Source organism: Mus caroli, chromosome 11 (assembly GCF_900094665.2).
Source record: "Mus caroli chromosome 11, CAROLI_EIJ_v1.1, whole genome shotgun sequence".
NCBI classification, from domain to species: domain Eukaryota; kingdom Metazoa; phylum Chordata; class Mammalia; order Rodentia; family Muridae; genus Mus; species Mus caroli.
Window position 1 is genome coordinate 81,229,039 of NC_034580.1, and position 5,766 is coordinate 81,234,804.

The 5,766-nt window shown below is 46.3% G+C and overlaps 1 long non-coding RNA gene across 1 annotated transcript in view; it reads right to left on the reverse strand.

The window, feature by feature from the left end:
* The window catches only part of LOC110304244, a 19,835-nt gene extending 15,061 nt beyond the window's left edge, over nt 1-4,774 (reverse strand). The window contains exons 1-2 of the long non-coding RNA XR_002379036.1: nt 4,612-4,774; nt 2,894-3,061 (exon numbers count right to left, since the gene is read on the reverse strand). This is a non-coding gene — a long non-coding RNA (uncharacterized LOC110304244). The remainder of the gene's footprint in view (nt 1-2,893; nt 3,062-4,611) is intronic.
* Between the last annotated feature and the right edge of the window lie 992 nt (nt 4,775-5,766).

The following is a 5,766-nucleotide window of genomic DNA, read 5'->3' on the forward strand; positions in this document are numbered from 1 at the left end:
TTTATTTCATCTTCTTACCAGTGGTGTTAGCAATCTTATGTGAACCTAAGGCCATCCCTCACATAACACAGGACTTGAGATTCCCGATTATTTGGAAAACATATCTAACCTAAAAATTCATATGGAGACTTAGGACTCGAGGAATCTAAATTCAACCCATACTTTTACAATATTAAACCTAGAATTGTGGGGCTGCTGAGATGTGGAAAACAACAACCTGCTGTCAACCCTGAGAGCCCGCGTTCACTCAGTAGAACCCATGCCTCTCCTGTGAGTGGAAGGACACTCTGGTGGTTTGAATGAAGTGGATTCCCATAGGCCCATATGTTTGAATACTTGGTCCCTAGTTGGTTGAAATGTTCAGGGAGGATTAGGAAGTGGCCTTGTTAGAGGTGGTGTGTTGCTGGGCAGGATGGGGTGGGGTGGGGGTAGGGTTGAGGTCTGAGAAGGCTCCTGCCATTTCCATTATGTCCCTTGCTTTCTGGCTGTAGATCAAGATGTGAGCTCTCATCTGCTGTTCCAGCCACCTGGCACCATGTCTTTGCCCGCCATTATAAACTCCAACCCTCTAGAACTTTAAACCCAATTAAATGAGTTGTTTTATGCATTGCCTTGATTGCCATGTTTGACGAAATCATTATCAAAGAAACCAATACAAGAACCAGCTTCCATAAACTGTCCCCTGACCTCCATATGCATGCTGTGACATGACATATGCACACATGGTAAATAAGCCTAAGTAAAAAACNTACCTGGTTGCTCAGTTTCTGCAGCTAAAATATTGGATACTATCATTCATTCATGATTAAAAAAGAAATCTATTGTGGTGGTTGTCATATTAGCAAACAATGAATACTGCCTGGAAACCACTAATCTATCATGCTATAATTTGAGCATAAACGTATTTTGAAATTGTTTCTGAAATTGGAACTGTCCTACTGATAAGCTCTTTTTAGATATGCTGATACAATGTGGTCTTCTGATTCAAGTTTTGGGTTGCATTAAATGGCTTTCTGTCAGTGTAACAAAAGACCTGAGACAGTGATCTTAAAGAGAAGAGAGGTTCATTTGGTGTCACAGCTTTGGAGGTTTCAGCCCACAGCTGGTTTTTTCCTGTTTTGGGCCTGTAGTAAGGCTACATCACAGCAGGAGGCTGTAAAGGACACAGCTGTCCCTCTCATGACCAGGAAACAAAGTCAAAAAGAAAGCCACATAATCCCGACAAGGCCCAGTGACTGGAACACTTGCTTCTAGGACTCATGTCTCAAAAGTTCCACTACCTCCCCATAGTGGCATCCTGGGAACCAAGCCTTTGACATACATGCCTTGGAGGGGAGGGACGCTCAATTTTTACACCATGGCACTGGCACCAGCAATGTGTGCCTGAAGAAACACAGGACCTTACATTAGCAAACTGCAGTGAGAAAACTATGTTTTGGTTACCTTTTTTTTTCTTTTCCTTTTTTGGTACTATGAAGTCAAGGCTACTTTTAGAAGAAAGACTTTATTTGGGGTTTATCGTTCCAGAGAGTAAAGTATATGGTTATCTTGATAAAGAACATGGCAGCAGACAGGTAGGCATGGCGCTGGAACAAGAGTCAAGAGCTCACATCTTGAGACAGTTACCACAAGGCAGAGAGAGAGCTACCAGCGAATACTGTGAGATTTTGAAAGATGAAAGCCTATCTCCAGTGATACATCCCCCCCCAACAAGGCCACACCTCCTAATCACTAAATAGTTCTACCAATGGGGGACTAAATATTCAAATACATGAGTTTATGGGGGCCATTATCATTCAAAATATCACACCCTAGCTGTGATCTGGCTACTGATAAATAAATCTTCCAGTAGACAGAAGTATCCTAAATGGTGTTTTGTGACTATTGTAAATCTAAGGTCTTAAAAAACAGAAATTGGGACTCAAAATGCCATTTCCACTTCAAAAAAAGCATTTTTTAATGGATTTGGGGGGGGGATTTTTTTTTTTTTGAGACAGTGTTTCTCTGCATAGCCCTGGCTTTATGGATCTTTAAACGTACTTTTAAAGTAGAAAACATTGCATCTCTCACTCCAGACTTATCCAGTGCAACTACAATTAATTTAGTGATAACCAGTGCATATAAAATTTCCTTGCATTATAGATAGTGTCTCTTTATTTCTTCCAAAATAAGTATTTCTAACTGTAGCCATTGTTACAACAAATTATGGTTTTGAAATGTGTGTGGGAGGGAATGCATGTATACTGTCCCCCTCCCAATTTCTAGTTCTGACCGCCCCTCACCCCCAGAAGGCACAGACTATTTTTCGTGTTCATATGGTGACTGCTGGGTAGCGTCAGGATGAGGGGTGGTCGGAAAGACTAACCATTGGGCTCAAAAGCTAAGCCTACATGGTGGCAGATGCCTGTGATTGTAACGGAGGCAGGAACATCCCACATTGGAGGCCAACTCCTGGGATACAAACGGAGATGCTGTAGCAAAAGGAGCTGAAGCTTTGAACCAGCCCAGTCGTAGGGGAGTTGTGGAGGTGAGCTGGAGCTCAAACAAATGGCCACCAGGTTCCATAATGATTCATAATGATTCAGTCTTGAGAGGGGTGGGTTTCCTAGCCTGTGAGTTCGCAGAGGTGCCAGTGACCCACCCTGGTTCCACAGGGACAGAAGCGGCGGGGGAGTGGCGGCAGCATGGTCCCAGGGCTTTTGAGACAGTGCTGCTGGTAAAGACACTTGTTACCAAGCCTGACTACCTGAGCTAATGATCTCTAGAACACGCATGATGGACACAGAGAACTGACTCCTGCAAGGTGGCCTCTCACCTTCACAAATGCAAACTCATGCGTGGTCAATATAAACTACCTTTTAAAACGCCTAGATTTCAAAAAGCCGTCACTTACTTGGGGTTCCTCAGAGACAGAATGAAGAGGTGTCCTGTGGAATAGACTGAGGCCGTCTGCAGTTCAGCAGCCCCTTCTAAAGTGGCTGCAGCAGTTTCCAGGCCCTGCACGATTACACAGCACACAGTTCTCCACTTTGGCTCGATGACAGAAACTCCATATGAATATCTGAAGGGAAAAGACCATGAGCCTGGCTGTGGACTGGGGCATGAAAGCAGCTTTCCAAGAGCTGAATCATCGGCTCCTGCACTGGGGGAGGGGGTTGAGTTCCCTGAACTACTTGACCCACCCGGTCTTGGGAGACAAGCCACTGTCCAAGAGTGCTTCCTCTAACAGCACTGTGAGACTGGATAGCAGCATAATTCCCACAGGAACTGGGCCAGACAGCCAGGCCTGCTTCTCAAGGCTGCAGCAGCTGCTGCTCCTACCAAACACCCACTACAAGAGGGCCATGAAGCAATGTTTGGCTAACTCCTTACATTGGAGACCCTTCCTCAAGTTCAAAACATGCTGTTAAAACTGTGTGGCCTGATGGGATGGGGAGGAGGGTTGTGGAGGGGTAACAGGGAAGGGGGATGTCATTTGAGATACAAACGACAGGAATGATAGATAGATAGATAGATAAATAGATAGATAGATAGATAGATAGATAGATAGATAGATAGATAGATAGATAAAAGAAACTGTGTGGCCTGATGCTCACTCTCAGGATTCAGCATTCTCACCCGAAAGCATCAGTTCTGTAGGATGGTCCTGCCCTAGCCACTTAAGAGTCTACATGCATCGTTTAGAGGAGGTCCTATCCGCCAACTTCCGAAAGCTAGAATTAAATGCTCTTGGATAACCCAGAGATGACCTTAATGGGCAATGCTAAACCTAGCCCTTCACTGCCTGTTAGGTTCTACCAGGTGGCTTGCAGGTGCCTGGAGGTTACTGAGTAAATCTGTTTGTATAGGCCTCATCTTTTAAACAGTCCACCAATTCATACAGGATGCCTGAGTCACAGACGGGAGGAGCTATGTTGTAGAACAAAGATGGCTGAATATGGGGTGTGGCGCTGGAGGAAAAGGCTGAAGCCAGGCCTCCCCATGGAGACCTTCACACTAAAGCATTAATGGGCTCCTCTCTGATGTGCATGCAACAGGCCCATCTGGATGAGGAGTGCTGGTATCAGAAAACAACAGCTCCCTCTTGTACTAACATGGTTAGAGTTGGTGCAGCTTCCCGGGAAACAGCTGACCATGCACTGCAAAGGACCTGCATAGCCCTAGCTGTCCTGGAACTCATTCTGTAGACCAGGCTGGCCTGATCTCAGAGATCTTCTTGCTTCTGCCTCCCAAGTGCTGGGACTAAAGGTGTGTGCCAACACTACCCAGAAAAAAAAGTTTTCTGGTGGTATGTGTGTTCCTATACCTCTGAGACCTTTGACCTATGAAGTAGTGAGTATGTTCTGAAAAGAAAGGAGGGCTATCCAGGGACTTAAAGGAACAGCCAATGCCCAGGATGGTTTGAAGACCAGCATGGGTGAGGGGTTTAAGCAACAGCTACCTAGGTTACCAAGGCAGCACAGAACACTTGGTATAGAAAAGACACGAACTCCCAAGTGACACACCTACGACAGCCCTTAACCCATCTGAAATAGTACAATGGGCTTCAGAGAGCTGCCCTTTATACCAAACCAGTTACCAACCCTCACTGTCCAGATAAGGGGGGCTTACCTAGGAGAAGACTGTCAAGTTGACTTTGAACTTCTGTGTCCTGGGTCCCCAGAAACCCCAGGGACCTTCTGGCAATTACGGAAGCTTTTTCCAGATGGACAGGATTCCTGACCTGCATTGAAAGTGCTACTCAAGCAGCCTGGCCGCCATTAGGAGAGTCTCTGGCTTCCTGTGTTGCACGCTGGTATCATTTGTAGGTCAGGAGGACATCAGGTGACCTGCATGAGGCTTGCGGGTGCTTCACCTAAGCCTTGCTCATAGAGAAAAGGCCTTTCACCTGTGAGCCCACCTCATGCCTCAGTGTTTAAAATAAATCCCAACACTTGGAATGCAGACAGGGAGTCTATGCTCACCTCCATACCCGCCCCTTTCCCAATAGTTGGCCAGATCTCACCTCAGTTTTGGGAAATACCCTTCTGCTGGCCTCCACTGTTGTGTTTAGCTTCCTTCAGGCTTGTGTGCCGCCTGGGACTTCCATCCTTAACTATTTCTTTATATTTCTCTCAGGTGTGGAGATACAGCATAGCTGTAGAGCACTTACCTGCATAGTCTTTTAGCCCATTAGGCTGCATGTTGCTCATCTGGGAGATAGCCCAGGCAATTGGCCATCTCTTCACTACTGATGTTCCTAAACAAACAGCTGAAGCTACAGCCTGATGACACACCTGCCTACAAGCAGTCGGGGGAGGTTTTGGCCATCTAACTGGGAAAGGATGGTAACCAGCAGAAGATAGGCCATCACTGCCCAATGACCCTCCAAGAACAACAGCAGAGAGAGGAGGGGTTTGTTGCCAGCTGAGATTACTAACCATTCGTTGTTCTGCGGGCTGTTTGCCTGCTTACAGGAAGTTATGGCAGGGTAGTGAAAACTTAACACCCCAGCTCCTCCCCATCAACCCATCACATAGTTCCAAATGCTAAGGAAGCTCCAGACTGGCTCAATCTTGTCTGGACCTCATGTTCATACCCCGGACGACCCAGGGCTTCTTATAATGGTGAAACCCACACCCACCAGTGCCGTGACAGATCTGAGCATGCTCACACGGGGGAAAAGACGAGGTCGTTATTCCGATCCCTCCCTTCCTGTAAGAAGTTGCAGTCAGTGCTAGTGTCCACATGGCCTGACATCCAAGCAGTTGTAAAAAAAACAAACCC